Here is a 15,618-nt window from a genome sequence, read left to right as displayed (position 1 = left end):
AAGTTGCTTATCAGCTTAAGGAGATTTTGGGCTGAGACAATGGGGTTTTCTAGATATACAATCATGTCATCTGCAAACAGGGACAATTTGACTTCCTCTTTTCCTAATTGAATACCCTTGATTTCTTTCTCCTGCCTAATTGCCCTGGCCAGAACTTCCAACACTATGTTGAATAGAAGTGGTGAGAGAGGGCATCCCTGTCTTGTGCCAGTTTTCAAAGGGAATGCTTCCAGTTTTTGCCCATTCAGTATGATATTGGCTGTGGGTATGTCATAGATAGCTCTTATTATTTTGAGATACGTCCCATCAATACCTAATTTATTGAGAGTTTTTAGCATGAAGGGTTGTTGAATTTTGTCAAAGGACTTTTCTGCATCTATTGAGATAATCACATGGTTTTTGTCTTTGGTTCTGTTTATATGCTGGATTACATTTATTGATTTGCGTATATTGAACCAGCCTTGCATCCCAGGGATGAAGCCCACTTGATCATGGTGGATAAGCTTTTTGATGTCCTGCTGGATTCTGTTTGCCAGTATTTTATTGAGGATTTTTGCATCAATGTTCATCAAGGATATTGGTCTAAAATTCTCTTTTTTTGTTGTCTCTCTGCCAGGCTTTGGTATCAGGATGATGCTGGCCTCATAAAATGAGTTAGGGAGGATTCCCTCTTTTTCTATTGATTGGAATAGTTTCAGAAGAAATGGTACCAGCTCCTCCTTGTACCTCTGGTAGAATTCGGCTGTGAACCCATCTGGTCCTGCACTTTTTTTGGTTGGTAAGCTATTGATTATTGCCACAATTTCAGCTCCTATGATTGGTCTATTCAGAGATTCAACTTCTTCCTGGTTTAGTCTTGGGAGGGTGTATGTGTTGAGGAATTTATCCATTTCTTCTAGATTTTCTAGTTTATTTGCGTAGAGGTGTTTGTAATATTCTCTGATGGTAGTTTGTATTTCTGTGGGATCGGTGGTGATATCCCCTTTATCATTTTTTATTGCATCTATTTGATTCTTCTCTCTTTTTTTCTTTATTAATCTTGCTAGCGGTCTATCAATTTTGTTGATCCTTTCAAAAAACCAGCTCCTGGATTCATTAATTTTTTGAAGGGTTTTTTTGTGTCTCTATTTCCTTCAGTTCTGCTCTGATTTTAGTTATTTCTTGCCTTCTGCTAGCTTTTGAATGTGTTTGCTCTTGCTTTTCTAGTTCTTTTAATTGTGATGTTAGAGTGTCAATTTTGGATCTTTCCTGCTTTCTCTTGTGGGCATTTAGTGCTATAAATTTCCCTCTACACACTGCTTTGAATGCATCCCAGAGATTCTGGTATGTTGTGTCTTGGTTCTCATTGGTTTCAAAGAACATCTTTATTTCTGCGTTCATTTCGTTATGTACCCAGAAGTCATTCAGGAGCAGGTTGTTCAGTTTCCACGTAGTTGAGCGGTTTTGAGTGAGATTCTTAATCCTGAGTTCTAGCTTGATTGCACTGTGATCTGAGAGATAGTTTGTTATAATTTCTGTTCTTTTACATTTATTGAGGAGAGATTTACTTCCACGTATGTGGTCAATTTTGGAATAGGTGTGGTGTGGTGCTGAAAAAAATTGTATATTCTGTTGATTTGGGGTGGAGAGTTCTGTAGATTTCTATTAGGTCTGCTTGGTGCAGAGCTGAGTTCAATTCCTGGGTATCCTTGTTGACTTTCTGTCTCATTGATCTGTCTAATGTTGACAGTGGGGTGTTAAAGTCTCCCATTATTAATGTGTGGGAGTCTAAGTCTCTTTGTAGGTCACTCAGGACTTGCTTTATGAATCTGGGTGCTCCTGTATTGGGTGCATATATATTTAGGATAGTTAGCTCTTCTTGTTGAATTAATCCCTTTACCATTATGTAATGGCTTTCTTTGTCTCTTTTGATCTTTGTTGGTTTAAAGTCTGTTTTATCAGAGACTAGGATTGCAATCCCTGCCTTTTTTTGTTTTCCATTTGCTTGGTAGATCTTCCTCCATCCTTTTATTTTGAGCCTATGTGTGTCTCTGCATGTGAGATGGGGTTCCCGAATACAGCACACTGATGGGTCTTGAGTCTTTATCCAATTTGCCAGTCTGTGTCTTTTAATTGGAGCATTTAGTCCATTTACATTTAAAGTTAATATTGTTATGTGTGAATTTGTTCCTGTCATTATGATGTTAGCTGGTTATTTTACTCGTTAGTTGATGCAGACTCTTCCTAGTCTCGATGGTCTTTACATTTTGGTATGATTTTGCAGTGGCTGGTACCGGTTGTGCCTTTCCATGTTTAGCGCTTCCTTCAGGAGCTCTTTTAGGACAGGCCTGGTGGTGACAAAATCTCTCAGCATTTGCTTGTCTGTAAAGTATTTTATTTCTCCTTCACTTATGAAGCTTAGTTTGGCTGGATATGAAATTCTGGGTTGAAAATTCTTTTCTTTAAGAATGTTGAATATTGGCCCCCACTCTCTTCTGGCTTGTAGGGTTTCTGCCGAGAGATCCACTGTTAGTCTGATGGGCTTCCCTTTGATGGTAACCCGACCTTTCTCTCTGGCTGCCCTTAACATTTTTTCCTTCATTTCAACTTTGGTGAATCTGACAATTATGTGTCTTGGAGTTGCTCTTCTCGAGGAGTATCTTTGTGGCGTTCTCTTTATTTCCTGAATGTGAATGTTGGCCTGCCTTGCTAGATTGGGGAAGTTCTCCTGGATAATATCCTGCAGAGTGTTTTCCAACTTGTTTCCATTCTCCCCGTCACTTTCAGGTACACCAATCAGACGTAGATTTGGTCTTTTCACATAGTCCCACATTTCTTGGAGGCTTTGCTCGTTTCTTTTTATTCTTTTTTCTCTAAACTTCCCTTCTCACTTCATTTCATTCATTTCATCTTCCAGGGCTGATACCCTTTCTTCCATTTGATCGCATTGGCTCCTGAGGCTTCTGCATTCTTCACGTAGTTCTCGAGCCTTGGTTTTCAGCTCCATCAGCTCCTTTAAGCACTTCTCTGTATTGGTTATTCTAGTTATACATTCTTCTAAATTTTTTCAAAGTTTTCAACTTCTTTGCCTTTGGTTTGAATATCCTCCCGTAGCTTGGAGTAATTTGATCGTCTGAAAGCCTTCTTCTCTCAGCTCGTCAAAGTCATTCTCCATCCAGCTTTGTTCCGTTGCTGGTGAGGAACTGCATTCCTTTGGAGGAGGAGAGGTACTCTGCTTTTTTAGAGTTTCCAGTTTTTCTGCTCTGTGTTTTCCCCATCTTTGTGGTTTTATCTACTTTTGGTCTTTGATAATGGTGATGTACAGATGGGTTTTTGGTGTGGATGTCCTTTCTGTTAGTTTTCCTTCTAACAGACAGGACCCTCAACTGCAGGTCTGTTGGAGTACCTGGCCGGCCATGTGAGGTGTCAGTCTGCCCCTGCTGGGGGGGTGCCTCCCAGTTAGGCTGCTCGGGGGTCGGGCATCAGGGACCCACTTGAGGAGGCAGTCTGCCCGTTCTCAGATCTCCAGCTGCGTGCTGGGAGAACCACTGCTCTCCTCAAAGCTGTCAGACAGGGACATTTAAGTCTGCAGAGGTTACTACTGTCTTTTTGTTTGTCTGTGCCCTGCCCCCAGAGGTGGAGCCTACAGAGGCAGGCAGGCCTCCTTGAGCTGTGGTGGGCTCCACCCAGTTCAAGCTTCCTGGCTGCTTTGTTTACTTAAGTGAGCCTGGGCAACGGTGGGCGCCCCTCCCCCAGCCTCGCTGCCGACTTGCTGTTTGATCTCAGACTGCTGTGCTAGCAATCAGTGAGACTCCGTGGGCGTAGGACCCTCTGAGCCAGGTGCGGGCTATACTCTCCTGGGGCACCGTTTCCTAAGCCCATCGGAAAAGCACAGTATTCGGGTGGGAGTGGCCTGATTTTCAAGGTGCCGTCTGTCACCCTTGGAAAGGGAACTCCGTGACCCCTTGTGCTTCCCGAGTGAGGCAATGCCTCGCCCCTGCTTCGGCTGGCACACAGTGCACTCACCCACTGACTTGCGCCGCCCACTGTCTGGCACTCCCTAGTGAGATGAACACGGTACCTCAGATGGAAATGCAGAAATCACCCATCTTCTGCGTCGCTCACGCTGGGAGCTGTAGACCAGAGCTGTTCCTATTCGGCCATCTTGGCTCCTCCTCCTCGGTTTTATTTTAAAGAAGTATAAGAATAGTAGATCGAAGTATAAGAAAGTTTATTTTAAAATAAATGTCAAGTCACATTTTCTGAAAATGAACTGAAGTTCTCATCTACATGTTCACTATGCATTATATTGTTAACAATTCTCAGTTCTCAGTGTTTAAACATGTTATATTTTTCCTTTATGATCTTCCTTAAAATTTTATTAAAGCAATGATGTCATCTATTAAATATAATACTATAATTTACAAATCAAACCCAGACACTTACCATAACTCTGATATCCATCTCTGTAAGAACTTCCACTTGGACGTTCAGAATGATCTCTACCACGGCCCCCTCAGTAGCCATCACAGTCATTAAATTTAAAAAATGTTTGCTAATGTCAGCAGGAAAAGCTTAAGAAATCTCTTTGACAAAACCAGAAATTATTTTAGTACCTATATCCTCCAGAGGATTGTTCACTCCAACTAGAACAACCGTAGTCATGGTATCCATAATCTCTAGGTGGTAGAGCATCATCCCTGGTGTCTCAGGAAGTTGTATGAATTCTGCTTGCAGAAGTTAAACAACACATTTTAAATCATCAATTTCTAGTATCCAAAATGTAACTAACTTACAACTTAAACAAAGTAAAGGGCCAAACATTTGAACAGATATTTCTCCAAATAAAATATGCAAATGCTCAAAAAGCACATGGAACAAATAATCATAATTAGTTATTCAGAAAATGCACTTCAAAACCAAAATGAGATACCATATTTCACACACACTGGAATGGAAATAAATTTTAAAAAGCTGGAAATACCAAGTGTTCGAGATGATGTAGATAATTTGTAACCCTGATACAATGCTAGTTGGAATGGAAAATGATGCAGCTACTATGGAGAAATGTGGTGCTTCCTCAAGAAAATAAACACAATTTTCATAGGACCAAGCAATTCCACTCATATATACCGAGAATTGAATAAGTGTACACAAACAAATATGTGTATGTAGAAATACTGTGGTGGAAACAACCCAAATAAAATAATGGGTTAGCAGCTTGTGTAACGAGAGAAGTGCTACAATGTAAATGAACCTTCCAGATATCATGCAAAATGAAAGGAGACAGATATAAAAAGCAGTGTAGTTTTTGAGCCCATTAACATGAAATGCGCAGAACAGGTAAGTTCAGAGGCAGAAAACAGATTGTTGTTTGCTAGTGGCTGAGAGAAGGGAGAAAATGAAAGGAACTGCTTAACTGGTAGCGGAGTTGTAGTTTGGAGTGATGAAACCATTTTGGAACTAGATGGAGGTAGTTGATGCACCACAGAGAATGCATTAAATACCACTTAACTATTTACCTTAAAATGTTTAATTTTGTTATGTGAGTTTCATCACCACAACAAAAGTCAACTATTTTTCCATTTTTCCTTTACCTATCCTTAGATGCACAACCCTCATCTCTTGGTGACACATGGCCATTTCTCCAGGAAGAGACTGGCTGTCTGCGTGGAGGACCTCCATAATTCTGTCATCCACATGACATGGGACATTTAACATTAAAATGATTTAATATTAGGTAAAGAACACAAAATCTGAAACACAATTTTTTCATCTCTAAAACAAGTTTTTAAAATTATTTCTTGTATGACTCCATTCTTCTTTCCCTAAATTACTAGATATTCATGACAACTTAAATATTTCTTCTGGTTTTGGAAAATCCCATGCCTCCACAAGGCCAGCTCTTCTAACGAAGCTGAAGGCAGACATTAATTCTTAGGTAAAAGTTCATTTTCAATTGTTAATAACTAGTTAGTTATTATTTTTCTTTTCATATGAATTACTGATGATTAATATTGACTCAGGGAAAACATGTAAAACATCAAACTCTTCACTGAATATAAAGTTTACATATGTTGTTCTTTCTCAGCTGAAGAAGGTAAATTTTCCCATGTTATTCAATTCAATCCATCTCTCACACACAAATACTGCTACCTTTGAAAGACTGCATGCTAAATTTTTACATAAAAGTGCTCCTTTATCTCTAAGTGATTGGCTCTATCTTAAATGTTGACAAATTAAAATGTCCTAGTACAGCTCTTCTAATGATGGCCAATAATTACTTTTACTGCAGTTAGCAATACTCTTAAAGGGGTCATTACAACATTGTACCTCTTTCAAAAGCAGAAAACTTCCTCTTTTATCATACTCTCCACATGCTAATTCAGAGAGGTCAGTCTTTCACCTATGATGTGTTTGCTGGCTAGTCTTCTAATGGAAATGTGCTGGCTTGTGTATTCTGATATCAATAAATACTTAACTTCACTGATACTCTACATGTGAAATGTAAAATTGAAAATGGCAGTTTTCAATTTCCTCCATATTAGGATAGAGGGCTAGGTAAGAATTTTAATTTGTTCTGCTTAAATTTCTTTGCTAAGAACTGTTACATTATTGTCTTTCTTTCTTCTGTTCAGTCTGAAATCTTACACTTCCTCTGAAAAACATTACTTCTATTCAATCCTACTGTTCACCTCAGGCTGCTTAGAACTAAATTCTCAAATTTCAAATCCTATACTAAGGATATTGTGTTAAGGTTTCAACATCTCTGTGCAATCTTAATAAGTAATTTACACCCCCTATATATTTCACAACTCTGCACTTTTGTGGCATGCTCTTAACTTAAAAATGCTGTACTCCTTCAAGTCTGCCTTTCAAGCCTCAATTTTATTATTAGATATTATTTAAGCCCCGTGATTGCTTATTTGCAAAATGTTCTTTTAGTTCTTAGTATCCTCACATAACCAGTAAGAATGCCTTGCACATAAGTATTATTGAGGTCTCAGAACCTGGATGGCCAGGCGCAGTGGCTCACACTATGAGCCAGTGTGGAAGGCTGAGGCAGCTGGACAGGTTGAGCCCAGGGCTTTAACATCAGCTATGACAATGTAATGAGATCTTGTCTCTACAAAAGTATAGAAAAAAGAAAAACAAATTTAGCTATGTGTGGTGGTGCACACTTGTAGGCACAGCAATGCAGGAGGCTGAAACAGGAGAACTGCTTGAGCCCAGGAATTTCAGGCCATAGTGAGCCATCATCTCACCAACACACTCTGACCTGGTGAGAACAAGACTCCAACCCAACAAAGAAACTAAACAAAGAATTTTTAGATTGACCAACTGGAGGACCACTACCAAGGGACCTAGGAAATGGAATAATTAATTAGATTAAGAAGTCAACCATCAAAGTATAGTGTGAGGAAATTTAAGAAAAATTAAGAGGAATTCTCTGGCAAACACAGGATTAAAACTAATGTTTGCCTCAGTGTAATAACTTCGATTTACAATTAGGAGCTAAAGTATTTCCTCCTGATGAATCTGAAATTAACCTAGTGAGACAGAAACTACAATAAAAGCTATCAATTAGTAAATATGCCCATGTGTATGTCACTACTATTTTGTTTCTTGAACTAAAAGTTAAGCATCCAGTTAAAATAGCTCATTTGTTTTCATACAAAAGGAACTGTCTTTCTATTAGATAGTATTTACCTTTGCCTCCCATCCCACTATTGCTTCTTGCCACAATAGAAGGAACAGATTTTTTTTTTCTTTTTTTCAAAGGGAGTCTCGCTCTGTCGCCCAAGCTGTAGTGCAGTGGCACAATCTCAGGTCACTGCAAACTCCACCTCCCAGGTTCATGCCATTCTCCTGCCTCAGCCTCCCGACTACCTAGAACTACAGACACCTGCCACCATGCCTGGCTAATTTTTTTCATTTTTAGTAGAGATGGGGTTTCACCGTGTTAGCCAGGTTGGTCTTGATCTCCTGACGTCGTAATTCGCCTGCCTTGGCCTCGCAAAGTGCTGGGATTACAGGTGTGAGCCACCACAGCCGGCCCAGAAGGAGCAGATTATTTAGGAAGAGGACCTCCACTTCTTGAACATGGACCTTTTTTACCTGGAAATGGCCCCCTAGAAGAAGTCATGTTGAGGTCAAAAGTGTATCTACCATCTTCTGTGTTTACAAAAAAAAATCTTTTTAGTTAAGTAACATCACTATGTCTTAAATGGCTGTTTTAGTTCTTTATAAATATTTCCTAAATATGATAATCTTACAAATTCATGTGTCTAAACTAATATAATTTAGTATTTCTATACCAAATTAGTGCAATACAAGCAATAAGAATTCATTTAGAAAACCTAGAAAACAGCTGGGCGCTGTGGCTCACACCTGCGATCCCAGCACTTGATCCCAGCACTTGATCAAGAGATCAAGACCATCCTGGGGAACATGGTGAAACCCAATCTGTACTAAAAATACAAACATTAACCGGGCCTCTTGGCATGCAACTGTGGTCCCAGCTACAAGGAAGGCTGAAGCAGGAGAATCGTTTGAGCCCAGGAGGCAGGCGGAGGTTGCAGTGAGCTGAGGTTGCACCACTGCATTCCAGCCTGGCAACAAAAGAAAATCTAAAAAATAACACAAGAATCATTTTATACTGGTGTGAAAGAGTGATGCGGGATAAATGCAGAGTGAAGAGATGGCAAAAGTCTATCAGTTAAATATATAAACACAATCTAGATAAAGAAAAATATATTAGGAGAAAAATGATACATTATTGTTCAGATAATTCTGGTATGAGGAAAGCTTTTTCAAAACATATCGTAAGGGTACACCAAATTCCATTTAAAGAAACTCAAATATTTACAAAATTAAAAAATGACATATCAGAAAAATACATTATCTGTAAAATTTGTGTCATAACATACAATTCTTACAAATCCATTATGAAATATTAATTTTTAGCTTAGGCAGTGTTCAATTTTAATAATCTTTAAGAACTGCATATTAAATAATAAAAAATATTTTCATATACCTACAAAAAATGTAGATATATTCTAATGACCTGGTGGTGTCACAGGTAAGAAAATGCATATTCTCATGCATGGCAGAGTAGTATTAATCTTTACCCTCAAGATCAGTTGAGAAAAAAACACGATGAAGCTATGTACCTTAAGATGGAGCAAACACTGCAATTTCAACTGGAGAAAACATATCCAATGAATTACACATCTGGTTATTAAAACTCAAATTAAATGTTAGATTTTTGAAGGTTGGTTAGTAGATAATACAATTGACACAATTTTTTAATACATGGAGTTTTTTAAGTAAAAATTGACCCCTCATTCCTATTGAGTAAATCCTTCATAAATACCATTTTCAGTGACTCATCTTCCAGCAAAGAAATATACTAACATATTTGTGAAGCAGTGGCTTTTAGACTTTTCCTGAGTCACAGACTTTTTTGAGAAACTGAAGTTACATATTTCTTAAATACAAAATGCTGTATGGCAGGCCGATGTTCAAATCATGCATATCAAAATGGCAAAGGAATACATTTGTATAGATATTTCCATGTGTATACACAAATAACAAATATTGCAAGATCAATCCTAAAATAATGACTTCTTATTTCCTGTTGGAAGGTTTTCAAGATTCCATCGTATTTTGATAATACATTTTATATAAAGTTCTGGGCCCCAAGATAAGAAACTCTAAAGCATAATGAATGTAAATGAGTTCTGCAGGAAACTTGTTGAGTATAGACAATCAACATTAATAAACTCAATTTTCTTTTAAATATGTGTTATTTCAATGCAAATTAAGATTTTAAAATGAAATTTTCATATTATTTCAATCATTCTTACAATATATCTTTAGTACCTACGAATAATTTTGCTCATTATCAGTAAGTTAATTTTCTGTACATAAAGAAAGTAAATAAAATTAAGAAATGTTGATATCTTCAAACTTACTGTCTTTCAGTCCTATGGTTTCATCTTTATATTTGAAAACATTACCCAAGTGTCCTTCACATGAGAGAAGCAACTCTTGTTCCTCCATTACCTCCTCTGGCAGATCTAGACTTCCTGAAGGGCTCCTTTTTCTCCAAGAAGTTGTTGATCTCCACCTTGTTGATCTCCACCTACCATCATTTTGAAAAGATCGTTTCTTGACTTGTTCTACTTTTATTTCTTTTGCATCCAAGGACTAAAAGATGTATTAAGTATCCTATCAGTAACATTGTCACATTTAACCTAAACACATTTTACAAACATTTTTGCATCCACTATATTTCAGTTCTAGATGTTTTCTCCCAAAGCAAATACATCTTTTTTTTTTTTCCTGAAATGACCATGTCTTTCACAATGCCAAATTTGAGACATTTACTGAGCACATGCCTTCCACTAAGGGATCAAACACAAATTCTATTATTCAAATTCCTTGAAAAGTTTTCCAGTATTAAAAAATCACCTAAAAAACTTAACCCATCACACATTCTATGGGATAATGTAGCACATCTCTTTTTCACAAAATATAATCTACTTCATATTTGTATTCATATCACTTATTTGTTTCAGTATCCCAAGGGTTTATGAAAGAATGTGCCATCTAAAAAAGATCATTTATTTATATACATATATTAAAAAAACACTTGCCTTCCAATATGGGACCATATTTCCCAAATACTGCTTTAAGCATCTTTTCATTGGTTTCTAAACGGAGGCCAGTAATGAAAAGCTTGCCAGGCCGATCTGCTTCCACCATTTTGCTGTAAATGGAAAAAAAAAAAAATCTGTGTTTAGATAACAATAAATAGTCCCAAAATATAAAATTTTATTACATACTGCGTTGAAAACTCAAGTGAAATTCCCTTACAGAGGCTGACATCTTTTTAGTATTTCTTAGTTTAAATATGTAAAATTTGTTACATGCAGAGCGAAAGGGGCAGTGACTTCATGGACAAATGGTGCATTTTAATACGTACCTGACAAAAACCTGTTTGTAAAAATGAGATGAGAAAAGCTATTGTAATTTTCTTAAGCTGCAAAACGCAGGATGCCCCATTTAAATAATTTCATTTGGAAACTATATATTTATACTGTACAATGTGATGTTTGTGTATTTTTTTCTTGAGATGTAAATTTCTTGTTGCTAAAGTGCACTGCTCACTGCAGCCTCCTCTACCGAGCCTCAAGTGATCCTCCCACGTCTCAGCTACAGGCGCTTGCTACCAGAGCTAGTAGGAAATTTTTTGTGTGTTTCTTTAATAGACACGGGTTTCCCCATGGTACCCAAGGTAGTCTCGAATTCCTGGGCTCAAGTGATCTTCTGGCCTGGTGCTACCAAGTTGATGAGATTTCAAGGGTGAACCACCACTCCCAGCTTAATATTTAAATAAATGATTAAATCAAGCTAATTAATATACATCCTTTCTAGGGAGAGAGCATTTTAAATTTTTTACAGTATTTTAGTCATTTGAAATGTACAATAGATCAGGGATCCCCAAACCCTGGTCTCCAACCGGTATCTGTCTGTGGCCTGTTAGGAACCTGGCTGCAGAACAGGTGGTGAACCACTCGCACCGCCTGAGCCCCGCCTCCTGTCAGATCAGCAAAGGCATCAGATTCTCACAGGAGTAGGAGCCCTACTGTGAACTGCGCATGCGAGGATCTAGGTGACGCTCTCCTTATAAGAATGTAATGACCTGAGGTGGAACGGTTTCATCCAGAATGTATTCTCCCCATTCCCCGCTGGCCTGCCCTGTCCCCCTCGCAGCTCCGCTGCCCCACCGCTGCCCCCTGTCACACTGCTGTGACCCGAAGCCCCTCCCTACCCTGTGCTCCTCCAGGAACTGCAGCCCCCCACCTCCCCAGTGTGTCCACCTCGCCACATTTTCCCCCTACCCACCTCTTGTCTGTGGAAAAATGGCTGCCACTAAACCGGTCCCTGGCGCCAAAATGGCAATAGATTAAAGGGCTCATTATATTTGCAGACTGGTCTCCAACTCTTGACTTCAAGACATCCTCCCCCAATGGTAAGATTACAAGAGTAAGTCAGTGTGCCAAGTTAATAGAATAACTTAAACGCATTTATTTTGTCTCAGTTTTAAGCTATCACCATTTATCTCGATTACATTCACTTATTTGGTTTAAATAATTTAAATTATTACAATGTCAGAGATACATGAAATATGTTTCAGATACTCTTAACAAGAGAAAGAAACATAAAAAGGATTATAAGAAATGTTTGCACTATTATCATAGTGATGTGGACAATAAGATGACAGATAAATTTTTTAAAAACTTACCTGATTTATCAAGAATTGTTTGGAAAGAAATAAAAACCCTATAGGTAGGCCCAGCTTGGTGGCTCATGCCTGTAATTCCACTACTTTGGGAGGCCAAGGGGAGTCAGATAACCAGGAGTTTGAGGCCAGCCTGGGCAAAATGTTGAAACCCTGTCTCTAGCAAAAATACAAAAAATTATCTGGGAGTAGTGGTGTGGGTCTATGGTCCTGGCTACAGGTGGGAGTTGGGAGATTCCCTTAAACCCAGGAGGGGGAGTTTGCACTAACCCAAGATCACACCACTGCACTCTAGACTGGGTGATATGGCATGACCCTGTCTCAAAAACAAAAACAAAACAAAACAAGTAACCTCACAAAAAAACAAATTCCTTTGTAATGAATTCTAGGGAAGAAACCTGAAAAATCTGCTTAGGAGTCACTGTTTTGCTGACAAATTAATACTTCCTTTTTCCTTTCCCTTTTTTCTTCTTTTTCCCTTCCCTTTCCTTTTCTTCTCTTCCTTTTCCTTCCTCCTTTCCTTCCTTCTTTTCTTTTGTTTGTTGTTTTTTTTTTCTTTTTTTTTTAAGATAGGGTCTCTGTCTCCAGGCAGTAGTGCAATGGTGCCATCATAGCTCACTGCAGCCTCCAATTCCAAGTCTCACATATTCTCTTCCTTTGCTTCCCTAGTAGTTAAGACTAAGGGAATAAGTGTATGAAAGGATGATAACCATCATACATTATTGAGGAGTTGTGAATTTGATAATAAATTAAATATAAAATTGCAAAAATTGAAAACACTGATAACAGCAAATTTGGAAGAATGTTTGGTAGGCTTTGTTTTGGTTTGGTTTAACAAAATTAAATGTACTCTTTCAATCTCATCTAGCAGTCTTCCTTCTTGGAATTTATCCAACTAAATTTAAAACATATTTGCATCGAAATCTTCATATAGATGTTGTTCTATAGTAAAGTGGATAAACTGTGATTTATGGAATATTTATGGAATATTGTGCAGCACTGAAAAAATAAGCTTTCAAATTATGAAAAAACATGGAAGAAACTTAAATGTATATTTACAAATGAAATAAGCCAATCATAAAATACTACACATATTATTTCAAATATATGACAATCTAGAAAAAAATGTTGAAATAAAAAGATTAGTGGTTGCAATTGTTTACAAGGGAGAGTGTAATAAATAGGCACAACTCAGGTGATTATTAGAGTATACAATAGTGAAACTATTCTATATAATACTACAGTTTTGGATACATTTTATTACATGTTGGTAAAAACCCATAGAATGTGCAACAGTAAAAGTGAGCCCTAATGTAAATTGCAGATATTGAGCGATAATGTATTGATGTAGGTTTATGAATTGTAACAAACATACCAGTCTCATCAGAAATGTTGATAGTGGGAAAGGTTGTACATGTGGACACAGGGTGTAAGGGAGCTTTCTGTACTTTCTACTCAATTTTGTTGTAAGGCTCAAACTACTAAGATTTATTGATTTAAAAAGCTCAGTAATTCAGATTTGTATTTCAGTGCAATATTCATAAATAATTATTCATAAAAATTAAAGTTGAACAAAATATTTTATAGAAAGATAAGATCATTATCAATATTAATGTTATGCTAAGGAATATTGAAGCAGGAAGCAAAATAAAGAATCAATAATATGCTATCTTTAAAAGTATTATAATACTTTATTAATGATTATTGCATTATTTTGGATTATGAAAACTTTGCATTAAAATATTCTCTATGTTGATTATTGAATTCTTCTGGTGACCTTTAACTTTTGCATTTAAAGTAATTGCATTCACTTCATCTGCTTCATTTGTAGTTTACTAAATCTTGGAATGGAATCATAGACACAATGCAGGAGAGGCAAGCCCTAAGCAGAGCTAAGTCCACTGGTTTCTTGACTTTGTCCAAGAAACAATTCAATGCCAAACCAGAGGTAGAAAAAAATAGCTTAGCTGATCAGACAGAATTATAGCTCTGGCAGTGTTATAGCCCTGTGATTCCTCTTTCAGAACAGTGCTATGCCATAGCAAAAGAGTAGTAGTTCAGGGATATTTTGCAGCCATATTTACATTTGCTTTTAATTGCATGGATTGATAAATGCAGAAATTTATAGGGAAGGGATGGTAATCACTGGATCATTGCCATAGAAGGGTGGTAACTCCTGGGTGTTACAATAGCAATGTTAAGTGCCATAGCACACTGGTGAGCAAAAAAAAGCTAAAACTCGAGCTGTTATATGATCTAACAATCTCACTTCTGGTTATATACCCCAAAGCAAGAAAATTCATATTATCAAAAAGACATGTGCACATCTGTGTTTGTTACAACATTGTTTACAATCACTAAGATTTGGAGGCAGCCTAAGTATTCATCAAAAGATGAGTGAGTAAAAAAGTGGTACATATACACAATGGAGTACTAATAAGCCATAAAATATAGCATGCTTTCATTTGCAACAACATAGATGGATGTCAGATTATTATTTTAAGTAAAATACACCAGGAACAGAAAGGCAAAACATTACACATTCTCTTTATTTGTGAAACCTAACAAAGCAATTGAACTTATGAACATAGTGAGTATTTATACAAATAAAGCAAAACATTACACATTCTCTTTATTTGTGAAACCTAACAAAGCAATTGAACTTATGAACATAGTGAGTAGAGGGCTGTTTACCAGAGGCTGGAAAGAATAGTAGGAAGCTGATCAGCAGGTGGAGATGTTTAAGCCATAAAAAGAAAATAGAAAAAATTAATAAGACCTACTGTTTGATAGCACACAAAGTGATTATAGCCAATAATAGCTGTGCATTTAAAAGTAACAAAAAAGAGTAATTGGGTTGTTTGTTACTCAATGAATAAATGCTTGACATAATGGATAATCTAGTCTTCATGATAAAATTATTTCAAATTTAATGTCTATTTCAAAATATTTCAGATATTCCATAAATGTATATACCAACTATGTACCTACAAAAATTAAAAAGAAAATAAAAATTATAAAAATCAAATAATTTTAATCTAAAATAAAAAATAAAACGAGCATACCAAAAATTAATGTAAATAGTAAATTACTGTAAAAGTATCTCAACAAAATAAATCTAAAGGCTTTAGTGATAAATGGCTTTAGTGATAAATTTTACCAAACATTAGTACAGAATTCATATAAATCATTGAGTTATTCCAAAAAATAAAGCTTGTTTCCTAAATAATTCTATGTGGCTAGAGTTATCCTAATACCAAAATGAAACAAAGACATATTAAAAAATAAAACTTCAAGCCAATATCTTTAATGAACACTGATGCAAACAT

The sequence above is a fragment of the Pongo pygmaeus genome, chromosome Y (genome assembly GCF_028885625.2).
Source record: "Pongo pygmaeus isolate AG05252 chromosome Y, NHGRI_mPonPyg2-v2.0_pri, whole genome shotgun sequence".
NCBI classification, from domain to species: domain Eukaryota; kingdom Metazoa; phylum Chordata; class Mammalia; order Primates; family Hominidae; genus Pongo; species Pongo pygmaeus.
Note: the sequence above shows the minus strand (reverse complement) of the source record.